The following is an 18,288-nucleotide window of genomic DNA, read 5'->3' as shown; positions in this document are numbered from 1 at the left end:
ACTGTGAATTTCACCCAGGGAGGAGGATTCTTAGCACGACTACCCACCCTTCGCTGTGGAACCGGCTGATTCTACTTTGAAGGAAAAAAAAAAAAAAGAGGAGGCACTCATAGGGGCCCCCAGAATAATTTGGTGACCCCTTTCTAGCTTCTGCGGGTGAACCTAGGTCTCTTCCTTTTGGAGACTTCAGACTTGCCCGGGGCAGCTAGCTGGCTTGTGGAGAGAAGCGAAGGTCCAATCTCATACCAGAAAAACTTTAGGGGATCCAGGGTGGAGAAAGGAGCAAGAAGGGTGGATCCTGCAGAGGAAGAGGGGGGCGGGGACAGAAGGAATGCCCGCGCGATGCCTCTCCCCACAACCCCCCCTGCCCAGCAGTCGCCCGGGCCCTCCCTCCCCTTCTCCCTCCCCTGCTCCCTCCCCTTCTCCCTCCCCTTCCTCCCATCTCCTCTTCCCGGTGTGGATGGCCGCGGCCAGAGTCGGAGCCCCAGCCGCGCTGCCCGTGAGTGAGGGACCGGCCGGAGGAGGCTTGACCCGAGCCCCTCTCCAGGGTGGGGGTCCCCGGGGCTCGCTGGAGTTTGGGGGCGGGGGCAGAGGACATCTCCTGGGCTCCCCCTCCTCGACATCCTACGGGCGTCCAGGGCCCGCGAGGGGCTGGGCCCCGCAGACTTCTCTGTGCCCTGGGCCTGACTGCAAAGAAAGAAAAGTCCGACTGCAGGGACAGTCGGGTCCGCGGGCGGGACCGGGAGGGACTGTAGGAACCCATGCGCGGTCCACCCAGACCTGGGCACCAGACCCTGTCGGGCCGAGCGCCTCGGAACTCAAGATCCCCACGCCTCCGATACCCCCTACAGTCTTCCTAGCTCCTGTTCTTGGTGGTCCTGTCCTCCTCTCACTTCGCGGGGTTCACTTCCATCCCCTCTTTTCCTCTGAGATGACCAGTCAGGCCGAGGCAGCCAGGCCAAGGGGTCGCGCACAGGCGTCGGAACACGGCCTTAATATTCGCTGCAGTAATGACACGCGCCAGGATTAGGCAAGTGGACCCTGTGGGTGCATGTGTTAATGAAACTGTATTCCTTGTTAGAACTCGACTACATGTATGGTTCGGTAGCACCCATCTGGGATATCTAGTTGTCTATTTGTCTCTTTTCTTTCCAACTGTTCATCGCCCCCCCCCCCAACAATGACAGTTAATCTAATTAGACTGCAAAGCTCATAAAGAAAAATAGAATGCTAGCCAAAAAATTCTGATCAGGGCCGGTGAGATGGATCAGGGGGTAAAGGTGAGTTGGATTGCCGGGGACCCTAGACAGTGCGAGGAGAAAACCCACTCCCTCACATGGTTCTCCATATCCAACCCATGGACCCTGGCACATGCCATGCCCCTCCCCCTGCTGCCACTTAATGAAAAACAAACAGAGAAGCAGCTGTTAGTAAATAAAATACAGAAGCTGGTCTCCCGAAAGTAAAGACCTCAGTCTCCACTAACAGTGTTTAGTGGGAGCTTGCTTTTTCAGACCGCTCTAACCCAGCTATTACAGCCTTCCCTCCGGCTAGAAGTTTTAATTTGCCTGACGTGCTTGGGCAGGAAGGCTGTTGTCTTTCCCCACGCTGGTCTGCCTGTCTGCAGCCATGCAAACAAGTGAAAGAATAATGGAAGAGACTAAAATGAGGAGGACCACAAACAAAACAAAAAAAGACAGTGCACCTAATCTGACTGCAAAGAGACCCTGGCTTTAGCTGAGTTCTGATTGGGTGGAAAAGCTGCTTAGTCTATTTGGGTGGTTTTTATGTCAGGTCCTATTATGGCTGAATCAGTGTTTCCATGATGGACTTGGTCCTCTGGGTGCTTCCAGAAAGCCTGCTGAGTCTTGCGTGGGACTGTGCAGACGGAGGCAGAGTAGTTTTTGTTGTGGTTCTGTTTGTGTTTTAGGGATTGAGTGAGGCTGATTGTCTGCTTCACCGACTCAGAGTTGCTGGAGGCAGCCAGGACCTCATCAAAGCTGAGCTGTGTGGGAGGAACTTCAGGGGAATGCTGCACTTCACTGTATGAGAGGAATACACCCTTTTGTCTATGTCTTGAGGGTGTGTTTATGTGTGTGTGGTGTATGCCTGTGTGCACGCATCTGTGGGTGGCAGCGGAGGGTATTGGGTATCCCTCTCAATCATCCTCTGCCTTATTCCCTTGAGACAGGGTCTCTCACTGAACCTGGAGCACTTTGTGTTTTTTGTTTGTTTGTTTCCAGTTGATTGGCAAACCCCAGCATCATCTTGTCTCTGCTCAGGCATGCCCCATTTTTGCCAAGTTGAATGTTTTATGTGGGTGCTGAGAATCTGAACTCAGGTCCTTGAGCTATTATCCCCTAAGGAAGACAAGCTTCTGAAAAACTTATTCTCTTTTTGTACAAACAACAATGGGATCATAACACATGTTGCAGACAACCTTTTAAAGCAGGTCAGGGTAGAAATAAAGATTTAAAGAACGTGGTAATGCAGAGACTCATAACTGCTTTCAGTACTGAGAAGAAGTAACTGCTGATACAGTTACATCCTCCCCTGCGAGGCTCAGGGAACATGGCCGAAGAGAGGGCGGATAGAATGGAAGAACTGAAGGATGGGAAGGCATGCCAAGAAAACCTATTTTTCTGAATGTGGGATGGATGATGCATCCATGAACTCATAACAACTAGTAAGGCTTCCTGCACAAAACTGGGCCATCAGCCTTCCGTCATGGATGGGGGAGGGGCTCATGAGGCCCCACCCTTCCCCGAGGAGCTACAGATAATGGTTTCTAGGGGGGTATTCCTAGTGCTGTAACTATTGGTAAGTTGTTCTTGCTCAAATAAATAACTCCCTATCCATTCTAAAACAAGTAATCCTAATAAAGTGAAGTGGAACACACACACACACACACACACACACACACACACACACACACAGAGAGAGAGAGAGAGAGAGAGAGAGAGAAAGAGAGAGATCAGAGAACAATGAGGGAGGAGATGATCAAAGTACATTTTATATACGTATGGCATTGTGAAGGAATAAATAAAAAAAGATTTAAAAAACTGAATTCATTGAAAATGGGGGGGGCACTTATTTTAAACAGGATACAACTCACTTCTGCCCAGTTTGACAGCCCCACATTTTTGTGAATCAGTAAGGCTTTGTCAATGGTCTCAGAGCATCACAAAGTGTTCGGACCTCCTTCATTGAAATGCGCGTCCTCAAGTGTTGAACTTGTATGGCCTCATTGCTTAGAAAAACAATGCCCCCTGATAAGAATCTTCCATTTCTTCCTCTTCCTGAGAGTTTTTAATCGTGTATCTAAAGTCTTGGAAGTCAACCTTATACTGTTTGGAGAAAAACTGCCCATCTGGCAATGTTCCCTTTTACACCCACCATGGAGTGAATCTAGTTTAAACAGAGTGGTCTGCACCTCAGCATGAGCTTTAAGGCAAGATGCTGGAGATGCCAGAAGACCACGGAAGGGTCCCTGACCTCAGGGTGAGCGTGTTGGATAGTGAGGTGGAGGCCAAATCTCCAAATAGCCAGGAGAAAGTCAGCCACCATCTGGCTGAGTCACAGGGGTTGGAAATATAGGAAGTGTGGGATCTACATCTGGAGGGAAGAGGGCAGGGTGTCAGAAGTAAACTCACCTGGAAGAACGCTCCGTGGCCTTTAAACACTGTGCTGAATACTGAAGCACACAGGAGATACTTAGAGCGCGGGAGTGAATTTAAATAGCAGGTTTTGGATTAGAAAGCACTAGCCTTTTGCTCTTTGAAAATACACCCGTAACAATTGGAATTATATGCTTTGAAATGGATGGGGGGATTACAGTTGCCTTTGCTTTTTTTGTGTGTTTGCCAGGGTTACTTGGCTTTTGACAGTAACGATAGCTAACATTCACCGAGTGTTAAACGCTTCACATGGAGTATTTCATTTTAAACGTCTTTGAGGAAAGAACTATTATTATTTCCATTTGGAGATTCAGAAACCAAGATTAGAGAGGAATTTGCCACGGCTGTTGGGGCACCAACTGTGGGAAGCAAACATTGAACTGGTGGTGAAAGTCTATGTACCCCAGTTACTGCAGTCCACTGCCCCCACACATAAACTATCAATATTATTATGGAAAAGTAGAAAAAGGAAATACTTCTTGCTGTAATAGAGTCAAATATTTTGATTGCTCATAAAATCTGCCTCCCAAATTCTTCGTCTTCCACTGTCCTTTCTCTTTGGAAGTCTTTGAGAATTGCTCCAGACTTACAGCACAGTTGGGAAACAGCTCTACCCCATGAGATGTATCCAGAATTCTCTGGAAGCTTCCCAGCCAGACTGGAGTTCCAGGAACCCATGGGATTCTGGTGCAGTTCCAGTATAAGGCTGGAATTTTTGAAGCAGACTAGGCAGATTCTGTCTCCGGAGTTGTCTGCTTGGGCATTCGCTGCTCTTTCCAGCAGTGTGAGTGGGATGGGGAGACAATCGCATTGTGTCTTGATGCTTAGCTCTATGTAAACAAGGTAGTGAACCAGCATCTGGAAGCCTGGCTCCGTGGGTAATCTCGTGCATTGGCAAGGTTGGCTGATGTTAGTGGCGATGGGGATATTCGGCATGACTCTGGGGCTCAATAGTACTGCCCACTCTCGCAGGCAGCCAGGTCCTCCTCTTTATCCCTCCTCTTTATGGTACTACCTAATTGCTTCAGGAAGATCAGTTTGTTTGTAAGCCCCACCCCCAAAAAAAAAACAAAAACAAAAAACAAAACCCTGCTGACTTAGATGTGAGAAGGATTTCTCTTTTCTACTTCTCAAGTTGAGATTTCTGGAAGGTTAATGGTTCTAATAATGGTGACCTCTTCATTGAAAACATTTTGTAGCCAGGTGTGGTGATGCAAGCCTTTAATTCCAGCCCCCAGGAGGCAGAGGCAGGAGGATCTCTGTGAGTTCCAGGACAACCAGGGCTAAGAGTGAGTACTGCTCTTGCAGAGGACCTGAGTTTGGTTCCCAGCACTCACAAGGTGGCTCCCAACCACTTGTAACTCAGGCTCCAGGGATCAGACACCCTCCTCTGGCTTCCGTGGGCACCTGTACTCACATGCTCATACCTACCACATACAATACAAAAAAAATCAACTGATAAATCTCAAAAAAAGGAAGAAAAATAGATCTAAGGCTGAAGGATCCTCTGGAATGTTAATATAGGACCAGCCTTAATAATCTTCTTCCCAGGGGCCCAGAAAAGAACCTATGAAAGGCGAGAATTATTTTTGGGAAAAGAATCTAAGTACACCGAGCTCTTTGTCTGTCTACTTTATTCCTCTGGGATAAAATCCTATCTCCACAGCTTCAGTTCTGCTCTCGTGCCTAGCTCCTTTTTTGCCTGATTTCTCTCTACATTTATCTGCTATTCCCTCTAAGTTCTACCTTAATTCTCTCATCTTAGATCATCTGCCTCATCTTGGTCTTTCTCATCTCATTCTTCCTCATCTGGATCTTCCTCATCTTCCATCTCATTCTTCTAGTTCTCTATCTACTTCTCCTGTTCTTTTCTCTCCTCTCCGTCTAGTCTTCTCTGAAAATAAAACTGCCTTTTTATCCCTTTGACCCTTATCTCTCCAGCTATTTCTGCTCCCGCCGTTTCTGGCAAGTGTACTCAGTCACTAGGCAACTTGGCTAGGCAACTTCCATCATAGCTGGATGTACCTGTAAGTTGGAACTGTTTAGTTTTGAGTTAATTGTTAAGGGTGGATCTAAAACTAGTGATAAGACTTTGGAAAGGAGAAAGTTAAGCTTAATTAGCACATCTGCCAGGCCTTCTCAAACAGGTAGTCTGGATGCTTAAGTCTATTCTAGAGAGTACAGAGATATCTCTGATGAGGTACTTTCCTCCGTCTGAGGATGGACCTGGCCGGATGCTGCCAATGATGATAATTACAGGGAGACTTGAACTGGGGTTCTGGCTGAGCATAGCTGTCAGCGCAGAAGGTTATCTAAATATTTCTTTAGTAGAGGGGGAAATGGTGCCCAATAAATGATGGAAAAGCACATGAGAAATTCATAGCTAATAATCAAAAACCAATATCACCAAGACTCCTTGAGCCTCAGCTTGATGTCTGGAAGACCCTTGGCTTCTTCCAGGTATTAGCTTGTCATAATCAGCTGAAATCCTACTTCATATATTTTTGCGGCTTGCAGCAGGATCCCTTCCCAAATTATCACACACATTATCAGAGATTTCTTTCTGGTCTTGGTGGTAGGAAGATGTATGTCCCTTTGAGAAGTTTGCCTGTGACCCCTACTGGGTGCTATGACTCCACCACTATTTGGTATTTATCTTTTCTCATTTGGCCAAAGGAAGCTCACAGCCAACTTCTGCTGAAGTAGCACTTTCTGGGCCTTTATTTTTGACAACTGGTGATGTACATTCTCTATTTCCTACCTATTCTCTCTCATGCTTGCTTCTATCACAGCATTTTACCGTATTTATTCAGTACGTTTAGGGGGCTGTTACTACTCTAAAAATACTTTTTATTTGGAATTATGTGTATGTATGTACGGTTGAGTCTAGAAAGGATGTTACAGGCCATGAGTCACCTGATACTAGAAATTAGGAGCTGGACTCAGATTCTCCACCAAGAGCAGCTTTCACCAGCCATCTCTCCAGTCCTGGGCATGGTGACTACAGATCCTCCACGCTTTTCATCTCGTCAGTGTAAATTTACAATCTCTGCTCCTCCTTTTGCCCTCCCTGCCTCCTCCCTGCCCAGGTTTTCCTATCTACCCCAGGGTGGCCTTAAACTAGCTTTGTAACTCAGGCTGATCTCGAACTCACATCCCTGTTTTCACCACTTTTCTCCCGGGATTACATGAAGTTCTCTTGTACAGGCTCCTTGGTAAATATTTGTGTTCCTGGAAGTATCTTTAGTTTTCGATCACTCGGAAATGGAGAACTCCATGTAAAAATTTCCCTCAGCTTGAGGGAGGAGCTGTGCTATTTTTTTGTCTTCCCAAACCTATTGCTGCCGGTTAGAGATTTGATGGCAAATGATTGTCATTTCAAGCAATTTGTCTTCTCCTCAATAGCCTCTAGGGTTGGTTTTTTTTTTCATTTTTTATAAGTATTTTTTTTTTATGATTCACCTGTCAGTTAGCATTTGTGTTTTCATAGTTGAGTGACCTTAGTTTTTTTCCCTTTGTCTTCCATACTTAAAATATAAATAATAACAGTTCCACTCCAAGTATTATTGAGGAGATAATGCACAAGAAAATGTTAGAATAGCCCTTGACATATAAGGAGGCACAAAAGAATTGCTATTACTGTTACTTTCACAATTTTAAAGGACTTTGCGTCCCCTTTGGATTTTACTAGCTTATGTCAATCAATTTTTGTTTACTTGCATGAGCACAGACATAGCAGATTCTATGAGATTTTTACTAACATTACATTTAATTTATACTGATGTCTTTCTCACAGAATTCTCTAAGAACTGAATCCAGGCATCACACATTCGACAGTTGAGTTACGTCACCAGCTCTTTTTACTCTTCTTTTGAGACCAGATCTCACTAAATTGCTCAGATTGGCCTTCACCTTACTCTGTATGTATCCCATGCAGGCTTTGAACTTGCAATCTTCCTGCCTTAATCTCCTTGGTAGCCGGGTTTATAGGCCTGCACCACAGGCCTGGCTTATACCGATATCTTAACAATGTTAGATGTTGCTGTCTCCGTAAGAAAGTATTTATCATCATCATCATCATCATCATCATCGTCGTGTGTGTGTGTGTGTGTGTGTGTGTGTGTGTGTGTGTGTGTGTGTGCTGTAGGTCAGCAGGTAACTTTTAGAGTTGTTCCTTCTCTCTTTCTACCTTTGCATGGGTTTTGGGGATAAAGCCCAGATTGTCAGGTTTACAGGGCAAGCTCCTTTACCAGCTAAAACATCTCTCAAGGTTCTTCCTATCTCTTTTTATTTAGATGAAGGAAAACTAGCAATTTCCATTGCAGATGTCTTATATCACTTCACAGTCATTGTTTCCTATAGATTTTTTTGTTGTCGTTGGAGACAGGGTTTCTCTGTGTAGCTTTGGAGCCTTTCCTGGAGCTCACTCTGTAGCCCAGCCTGGCTTAAACTCACAGAGATCCACCTGCCTCTGCCTCCCAAGTGCTGAGATCAAAGGCATGTGCCACCAATACCTGTGTTCCCATAGATTTTGTCCATATTTTCAATAACATTCTATTTTCCAATTTGCAATTTTCTGGATAATAGAAACACTTCTGGCTTAAAATTTTTATTCTCTTACCTATCATTCTCCCTGGCCTCTTTTCTTTACTCAGTAGTCTGTATAGGCACTATTGAATTTTCTATGTAATCACAAAACAACAATAATTTGCCTCTTGTATTTTTGAGATTTCCATGTCTTTTTCTTGTCTTATTACATTGGTAGCATTCAGTAGTGATATGTAGGCAACTTTGCTCCTTGTCTTTAAAGTGTTCTCTTAAAGATTCAGTAAGTATAAAGTTGGCTTAATGTTTTAGTAGATTGTCTTTATTAAATTAAGGGCTTTCCTTCCATTCTTACTATTTTTTTAGCAAGATAAAAATTGTATAACATCTGACTTTATGTACTTTTTAAAAATGATTTCTTATGGAAGTTATATGAGATGATCATATATTTCTTTCTCCATATTATAATGTGAAAAATAATATGAGCTAATATATCTACATGTATCAACACATATATACATACATAGATACTTAATCTTTGATTCTGTAGTCTATCATTTACTAATACTTTATTTAGAGGTTTTGTAAGTGTTTACTAGTGAAATTGTTCTAAAATTTCCTTTGGTTGGGCATGGACACCTTTAGTCCCAGCACTTGGAAAAAAGAGGCAGATGGATGTCTGAGTTTGAGGCCAGCTTGGTCTACATAGCAAGTTACAGAACAGCCACAGCCATGTAGTAACACCCTGTCTCCAAAAAACTAAAATACAAACATTTCCTTTGTTCTCTTATTCTTGTTTTGTTTTATATCAAGTTTAAATTAGTCTTATTAAATAAGTTGGGTAGCTTTTCCTCATGTATGTTTTTCTTGAACAGTTTATAAGATATAAAGATTATATGTTCTTTAAAAATTGATAAAACTAACTGTAAAGCCACTTAGGTCACTTATATAGCGCACAGGTGTCAGGTTTTTGATACCTTCCTGTTCTCTTTTCTTTTTTGATACGAAGTCTCACGTAGTCTACACTGGTCTTGAACCTGCTCTGTAACCAGGGTTGTTCTTGAATTCCTGATCCTCCTACCTGTACCTGCCAGGTGCTGGGAGTATGGACGTGTGTTACCATATCCTGTCTCCACACTGGTTTCCATGGTGGCCACACAATAGCTTATACTCTCACCAAGAGTGGATGAGGCTTCCTCTCTCCTCTCATCCTCACCAGCATTGGTAAATGGTTTTCTTGATGACAGTTGTTCTGACTGGGGAAGAAATGGGATCTCAAAGTGGCTTTGATTTGCATTTCTCCCGTGGCTCTGGATGTTGAATACTTTCTTAATGGAATTAAAAACCATATTTATTTAAAGATTTTTTTCCTCTGTCTGTGTGTGTGTGTGTGTGTGTGTGTGTGTGTGTGTGTGTATGCGCGTGCGCGTGCACAGGTCAGATGACCTACATAGAGTTGGTTCTTGGCTTCCACAATGTGGGTTCTGGGGTTTGAACTCAGGTTTTCAGACTTTTTTGTTTGTTTGTGTGTTGGTTTGTTTTGCTTTTCCAGCTTTATTTAGAAAATCAAATCCAGGTTCTGCCCCCCTCCTCCACCCCAGCCATAATTTAAATAATTTAGAGACAGAGTGGGAGGGGACAGAACAGAAGGAGAGGGAGAAGGGTCCCTACAGTCGCCTTGGTGCCCGCCTCTTGCTCAACTTCCTGTTCATGGCAGCTTCTTATCTCTCTCCCCTGATGTTTATTGGGACTCTCAGCTCCTCCCAGGACCCCTGGGGTCATGGGGTCAGTGAAGGAGGATGCTGCTTCACTGGCCAGGTCCCAGATAGCCTCAACCCTTCCGGCTGCTGGTGCCGCTGCGCCCCGGTGGATGTCTGTCAGGCGACGCCCCAGGCAGCATTCTCTTCACAGTTCTCCAGAAGTGGGCAGCCTGCCTCTCCTTGAGTGCAGACTCTGGGTGAGGGTGGATCAGCAGGCTCTTGATGGCCAGCAGCACATGCCGGATGCCCAGCTCAGCCATCCAGTCCTTCTTGAGCACGTTGGCACAGATCTCACCCTTGGCACTGACATTGGGTAGAAGATCTTAGTCAGTAGCCCTTGGGTAGGGAGGCGGGGAAGTCCTTGTCCAGTAGGAGTTTCCTACAGAACAGGCCTCCAGCATAGGGGTCCCCTCAGGGCCTTCGATGGTGACCTGCAGGGCGGTGAGGTGCTCCTCATTGATGCCATCAGGTGAGTTATCTCCTTGGACACTAGATAGATGGTGTGGGGAGGCAGATTCTCCAAGTTGGAGTTCATGATGGCTGGAAACAGGGAAGGGGAAAGTGTCTTTTATCTGTTTAGACCGTGAATGCTTGAAAAATATTTATTGGCTATTTGCATTTTCTTCCTTCCTTCCTTCCTTTTTTTTTTTTTTTTTTTTTTTTTTTTGAGAACTGTTTAGTTCATTGACCCATTTATCGATTGGTAGTTTTTTGTTTTTAATTTTGATGTATGGTTTTTGTAGCTCTTTGTGTATTCTGTGTAGTAAGCGCTTGTCTGAATTCCAGGTAGCAGGATTTTCTCTTATTCTGCTGTCTGTCTGTTCCCTCTGCTGATAAAAGTATGTTTTGCTGTGCAGAACCTTTTCAGCTTCATGTGACCTCATTTTGTTAATGCTTGGAGCTATTTTCCATGCTATTGGGGATCTGTTGAGAGTTTTTTTTTTTTGCCTATACTGTATCCTAAAGTGTTTTCCCTTAGCTGTTTCCAGTACTTCTAGATTTTTTTTTTATTATTTATGTATATCTGTGAATATTTCTGTGAATGTGTGATGTGCATACCCATGGAGGTCAGAAGAGGGTTTCAGACCCCCTGGAGCTGAAGTTACAGGTAGTTGGGGGGCTAGGAAACGAACGAGTCCTTTAGGAGAGCAGTAAGTACTCCCAACTGCCCGACTGTCCCGCCAGCCCCCTCTTCTTAACCTTGAGGAAACAAGACTGACCACAGCTCTCTGCTCTCTCTGACCCCGCTTCAGCTCCAAGTCACAAGGGAAGACAAATAGATGTTGGAGTTGAGCAAAACTGGATTGTAATGCTAGCTTTGCGGCCGCCCAGGTGTGCATCCTTCAGCAAGGCACTCGCGGTCTCCGCAGCTCAGCTGCTTCCTCTATAGAAAGAGCAATAAGAAAGCCTGATAAGTGTATCAGAATCCATAGGGATCACAGGAAATAGTGAGCCCTGGGCGTATGTTAATATCCACACACGGCAGTCACCTCCCGTTGCCTACCCTCTGCGTAGACTGTTTCAAATGAGGACCGTGCTTCAGGGAGTCTAGCCTGATGGGCCATGGCCACACCTCCAGACAGCTCGGTTTTCTCGGTCATCAGTTTAGATGCTCTTGGATGACTTCCTCGAGGTTTTGACTTGGCCATTGGCAACCCTCACCATTCAGCTGCTGGACTTTTCATCAGGGTGATTGTGGCCACCAAAGGACAGTGTCCCCCTAATCAGAACCATCTCCTGGTTTTATTTGTTGGTGGTTTTGTCTCTTAAGGAAACCAAACCCTTAATTTCATTATTCTTGTGAAAGTTTTAAATGCACCAGTTCCTCGCTGCTTTGGGCCCTAGATTTTCCTGGCGGGGTCATGAAGGAAGGGCCTGAGACATGGGAGAGTAGAGAATGCATGAAGACATGACCAGGGGAGGAGGAACTCAGCTTGAGAATTTAAGACCAAAGACGTGCCTGTTTTATAACCGTCATTTATCAGGGGCCGCTGGCATCTGTATTTAGCTCAGAGAATGCTGAGCTGTGCAAGAGTCGTATTGGTAACTATGATGATGGAATGGTGAGGTGGGTCAGTGGGGCAGGGATTCACCATCAAGCTAATGTTGAACTGAATCCAGTCCTTGGGACCCACGTGGTGGAAGGAGAGAACCGACCCTACAAGTTGTCCGCTGACCGCTGATAGACCGCCCCACCCTCAGCACACAAACAAATAATTATCATTTTAAAAGGAGAAATAATGAAGATGATAGCTAGGTCTGTTCTGAAGTAGAGGAAAAGATCACTATGAAAACAAAATCTAATTGGAATTATGGATATATTTCCATTTAAATATCTGTGGCTCGAGCATAAAAATAGCTTTTCCACTGCGGAGCTCGGCCAAGGGCTTTGTGGAAAGAGCGCCGAGCGTCTAATGGAACACAGCCACGACCCAGGAATTCAGAGGCAGGCTGACACACTGGCTGCTGCTCATCCCTTGGAACGCTCCCCCCCCCCCCCCCCCCCCCCCCCCCCCCCCCCCCCCCCCGTTCACTGCAACCCATATTCAAAGCCAATTTGGAGGGTTAGAAAAGTAAAAATGAAGTTACAAACCTCATCTTTTTCTTTTTCCCTTCCCTTCTTCTTCCCTTCCTTCCCTCCCCTCTCCCTCCCTCCCCTCCCCTCCCTCTCCTCTTCCTCCCTCCCCTTCCCTCGCCTCTTCCTCCCTCCCCTCCCCTCCCCTCCCCTCTTCCTTTCTGAGACAGGGTCTTATCGCCCACCGTGGCTCATCCTGAATTCCTATTCCCCCTGTCTTCTCCAGAGCTGGGCTTTATAGAAATGAACCACATGCCTGGCTCAAACCTTGCTTGTGTTGGCCCTGTGTTAGCATGAATACAAACAGAGAAAGGGTTTAATCTTCAACTCTTTACACCCAGAGAATCCCGCCTCCGTGCGGCTGCAGGCCTGTCACTCACTCGTGGCTTGAAGCAGACCCTCCTCACGCGTGATGTGAACATCCCAGGGCCTTTGCTGGGCGTGGTTTGGGTGTCCAGTCCTGGTCGCTCTAAAGCAATGTCCATCTGATCAGGTGCTCCTAATTGTAAGAAAAAAAAAAAAATCTTGTGGGAAAAGTGATCGGGGCTCTTCTGAGAATCAGATGGGAGAGTCAGGGCCCTCCGGGCAGGTGCAGACTTGCTGGGACTGTCATTTCCTCCAGTGAGAGGAGAAACTCCGTTTGCCTGCTGACCTCATCCTCGTTGTCAGCCATCTTTGAGGGTGAGCTGTCTATGTGCTGGGGCTGGGCCACCCTCCACAGCCCCCGCTTGTCAGGGTCTGCCTCCTCCTCACCCACACATCCCCCTCTTCTGCCAGATGTTTCTACTTAACTGTTCACATGTGCACATCCTGTGCGCCAGCCTGCCTGTCTGACAGGAGGGGGAGCCTCCCCCAGCTCCCACGGGGGCGCTGGAGAGGCTGTGTGACTTTAGTTACAGAGATGCAGCTTCTCCTCGCGTGAGACAGGCGCTCACACCTGTGCTCGTCTCCTAAACTGCCTGCCTGAGCTGTTCATTCTCCATCCAGCAGCTCACCCAGATCCTTAGCCCCTTCTCTTCTAGAACTTTCCTAGTTGTTTTCTTTTCTTTTCTTACTCTGGGTTGCTGGACCTTCTCACTGCTTCCTGGCCCTGGACTTTGCGTTGTTTGGGACGTCTCCCCACCTTTGGATGTGTGTGGCCAGGCACTCAGCCACCCCCTACTTAACCACTGCTGGTGCTGTCTGTTAGCAGTGGTCTCTGGGACAGAGCCGCTGTGGGGCGCCACGAAGAGTCTGGCAGAGTTTTGGGAGAAATTGTCCCCAAGCTGTGAGAGGTACACACGATAGACAATTTCTTATTTTGTTTTAGACTTTGAATAGAAGCATGTAGGGCAAGAGTCATCAGGTCCAACCCCAGCTTCTCTCGTGAAGTCTCCACCCACCTCTCCTACTTTTAACCTGACCCTGGCCCTCCCTTCTGCCCTCAGTACTGTTATAGCATGTGTTTCAAAATCTCAGTCTGAAATCTATCCACCCCTCCCTCTCCTGGCCTCCCCCCCACCCCCACACTCTCTCCAGGATCTTCCTATGCATCCTCTTTCTCTTGGCCTGAAACTCTTTATGTAGACCAGGCTGGCCTCGAACAACGGCACGTGCCACCGTGTCTAGCTGCTGTTTATTTATCCCTTTTTAAAATGTTTTCTCTGGCTCCTCATAGTATTTAGGGTAAAGTCCAAGTTGTTATTGTGGTGTCCTTGCCCACCCACGGGTCTTTTTGGCGTTGCCTCCTGTCTCCAACTGTGCCTCTCCAGCCAGGGTGGGGCTCTCTCGGCCTCTGTCTTGCACACTTGCTCTGTTTTGCCTTATTAATTATGTCAACCTTCATGGTGCAGCTCAGACGCTGTCTTAGTTACTGTTCTATGACTGTCAAGAGACACCATGACCAAGGCAACTTAATAAGGGAAAAGCACTGTGGGCTTCCTTGCAGTTTTAGAGGGTCAGTCCATTGTCATCAGTCATGGCGGGAAACAGATAGGCGTGGCACTGGAGCAATAGCTGAGAGCTTTACATCCTGATTTGCAGGCAACAGGCAGAGAGAGAGAGAGACAGAGAGAGAGAGAGAGAGAGAGAGGGAGAGAGAGAGAGAGAGAGAGAGAGAGAGAGAGAGAGACAGGAGAGACAGAGACAGAGACAGAGAGAGACAGAGGAGAGAGACACAGAGAGAGAGAGAACCTGATGTGGGCTTTTGTAATCCCAAAGCCTACTTCCAGTGACACACCTCCTCCAACAAGGACACACCTCCTAATCCTTCCCAAGCAGTTCCACTCCCTGGTAACTAGGCATTCAAATATATGAGCCTGTGGGGGCCATTTTTATTCAAACCACCACAGATGCCTGACTCTTCCTGAAGTCTTTTACAACTCCTAAGGGACAGGAGCTTCAACCCCCCTCCCTTCAGTTATGGACATTTAAAAACTTTCTTAACGATGAATTTATTTTGTGTATGTGTGTATTGTGTGTGTAGGCACACATGCAGAGGTCAGAGGACAATTTGTGTGAATCAGTTTCTAATACGCAGATTGCTGAGACTGAACTGAGGCCATCAGGTTTGGTGGCATGCACCTTTCCTGGATGAGGGCCGAGGAAACTTACATTTGTACCTGCCACTTTGTTAGCATTTGAGGGTGGCCCTTACAGGACAGAAAATTCTCTGACGTTGCATACTGTGAGTGCTTTCATTTTAAGGATGCTGAATAATCAATCATTGTTGAATGTGCTCATGCATGAGAGAGTTAGCACGCATGCATGCACACGTGCATGCACACACTGCATGAGCACCCTCCCCAAGACACAGATCCCTAGGGGAAGATTATTTCAACTCTTAAAATATTTCCTAAACACATATCACTGTCTCAGTGGGTTACTGTTTATATAAAAGTGGACAGAATGCATAAACATGCAAAGTAGGGAAAAATTAGCCCTAATCATACTCAGAAGACAGGCACAACATAGCCTTGCTCCCACTTGACTACAACAGGAAGAATATGGAAAACAAAGCTATCTCACATTCATCTTTTTAAGCTGTACTATCTTGAGATCAACCTCTACCTTTCTGGGCCCCTCCTGCTCTATTTTTCGAGTGAAATTCGAGAAAACGCAGCCCGCAATCCCTGTTGAACGTTCTAGAGTTGTCTCCTAGAGACAAACAACTTGCAGCCCTCTGTTCAAGTGGAATGAACTCGGGGCTGTCCACTGTTGGCCTCATGACAGTCCCTCAGCTTTGGCGTGCAGTGGGGTAAGAGGCCCACGGCTGTGGAGCGAGCACAGAGTTCATGGGTCGGCTGTGTGAGACGCTGGCCAAAGCAGAGGGGGCAGCCGTGTCTCGTGACAGGGCGAGGTTAAGGCTCATGGCGGTGTGTGGTTAAGCCTCGCCACTGCCCGAAGGAGGGTAGAGGGGGTAGTGTGCTGCTGGGGGCAGTCTGAACAACCTTTCTGCTCTGACGAAGTATGGGAAGACCCAGTGTTGGTCATCATCAGCTTCTTTGGGTTAGCTGAAAGGTGGGTAAGGGAAGACTGCTTAAACCCAACATAGATGGATCCTGGAGGATGCATAGACTAGAGTTAATGTGAGAGAGGAGAGTTTAATCCTGTCTAAATGAGAATGAAATGAACTCACCCAATAATAAGGTTTTTATCACTGAGAGTCTATGCAGCTTCTGGCTAATTCCTCAGGAGGGATGTCCTATTAAAAATTCCTAGCTAGGCAAGGTGGCTCATGCCTTTAATCCCAGCACCAAGGAGGCAGAGACCAGAGGCTGGCTGGGGCTCAGGGGCCAACCAGCCTAGCCTAATTGGTGAGCTCCAGCTCTCTGGGAGAGATTCCAAGTCAGCAAACAGGTTGTATTAGTCACCTTTCTATTGCTGTGATAAAATACAGCAACCAAAGGCCACTTAAGGGAGAAAGTGATTACTTGGGCTTATGGTTTTAGAGGGAGGAGAGTCCCTAATGGCAGGGAGGCGTGTCAGCAGGAAGGAGGCGTGGCAATAGGAGGAGGCGGGGCTGCAGGAGGGAGGCGGGGCTGCAGGAGGGAGGCGGGGCTGCAGGAGGGAGGCGGGGCTGCAGGAGCAGGAAGGGGAGAGATCACATCCTCAACCACAAACACAAAGCAGAGAGAGGGACCTTGGAAGTGAAGCAAGCTATGACCTCCCAAAGCCCGCCTCTGATGACCTATTTCTTCCCAGACTGAGCCACCAATGGGAACTGAGTGTTCGAATGAGGGTTATTTCTCATTCAAACCATCACAAAAGCGGAGAGTGCTGGATACTGACACAAAAATTCATGTCTGGCCTCCACACGCATGTGCACACAAGTTGCCCTTTGACTTCCACGTGCGCGCGCGCACACACACACACACACACACACACACACACACGGAAAAAAAAAATTCCTGAATTATGAACTTGGAATAAGTTAAGGACCTTTTAAAAAAGTTTTAATTTTAGGAGACCCCCCCCCATAAGATAAACTCTCAGATCTCATGCCTCTTCCTTTTGTGATGTGATCTGGCGAACCTTGCTGTCCTGGTGACTGGCCTTTGGGGACTCTAGTTGTGTCCCCCCTCCCCCACCCCCGCCCCCAAAGCAGAGCTCTCTGAATTGGACTTAATGTGTCAGGACATGGCCTGGCCAGGGTTCTCTGGGGACATTCCAACAATTTGTACTTGCGGTGAACGAGGCTTCCTGCTCTGAGCTGAGCTGTACCGGTGTCTCAGATGATGCAGGCCTAGTTTGCCTCCCTTCAGCTTTTCTCTGCTGGATGAGTGTCTAACCTAGGCCCTGACTCTCAGACTTGGAGAGTCCATTCGAGGAACCACCCTGGTAGCTTTCTCAAAGCCACACACTTCACCCAAAATGCCTGCCCTTCCGGCTCCTTCCTCTTTCTCCTTTTATTTTTTTTTCTTATCTCCCCTGTCTCTCCTTTCCGTGCTAAATAGTACCACATTTCTACATGTCCAGGCTTTATTTTTTTCCGTCCCTCAAGTTCTTTGCCTTCCCAGTTTGGGTAGGAATGTGGGTGACTTGCGAGCCCCATTGTGCACGCGGAGAAAGATGCCCAGGGAGGGGTCACGTGGAGCGCTTAGTTTACTGGCAGCGCGACGGCCAGGACGCAGTTTCCCGACTTCCCCGCCGGCCTCTGGCCTGGACAGCACGCTCTGTTTGCTAACAGCACGATTCACACTGCAGCAAAGCCTTTTCTCTCTGTGTGGTCATCGTACCAGAAGAATTTGCTTGGGAACCATTCCCAGGCTCTTAGAGACACAGAGTCTGAGTCCGCACGGAAGCCGGATAACAGCAGCGCATCAGTAGCTCCCGATGCTTTGGACTTCCAGGGCCACACTCATCACGCTGTGTAATGCTCCCCAAAGTCCCCGAAGGTTGAAAGCCTGACATTTTACAATCAAGATCCGAGGCAGGTAAAGGAGACCTGAGCAGAGTTGCTGGTTCCTAACATAAGCCTTCCTGGGAGGTAGCCTCACTTCAGGAAAACCATGAAAAGGACGGAGCTGTTTCTGCCTTGTGTGAAAGGCAGTGTGGAACTTGGAGGCAGACCTAGGGTTCTGGGTGTGGCAGTTGGTAGCCGATGTGGCATTTGGAGGCCAGGAGACACAGTAGAACTGATGTGGTCCCTCTGTAGTGAGGAAGACTGCTGTCCCAGGCACAACAGGGCACTGTTGTGTAACTCAACCTGGGTGGTCCACTGTGCTACCCTCCATGCTCTGTGCCATTCCAA

General features: G+C 47.0%; 1 protein-coding gene and 1 pseudogene across 1 annotated transcript in view; one reads left to right on the top strand and one right to left on the bottom strand.

The window, feature by feature from the left end:
* The first annotated feature begins 399 nt into the window (after positions 1-399).
* The window catches only part of Ston1 (stonin 1), a 42,642-nt gene continuing 24,753 nt past the window's right edge, over positions 400-18,288 (top strand). The window contains exon 1 of the mRNA XM_028893072.2: positions 400-499. The gene's annotated coding sequence lies outside the window, so the exon portion shown is untranslated. The remainder of the gene's footprint in view (positions 500-18,288) is intronic.
* Positions 1,766-10,579, bottom strand: LOC114709372 (annotated as a pseudogene).

The sequence above is a fragment of the Peromyscus leucopus genome, chromosome 22 (genome assembly GCF_004664715.2).
Source record: "Peromyscus leucopus breed LL Stock chromosome 22, UCI_PerLeu_2.1, whole genome shotgun sequence".
NCBI classification, from domain to species: domain Eukaryota; kingdom Metazoa; phylum Chordata; class Mammalia; order Rodentia; family Cricetidae; genus Peromyscus; species Peromyscus leucopus.
Note: the sequence above shows the minus strand (reverse complement) of the source record. Positions and strands in the feature narration are given on the sequence as shown.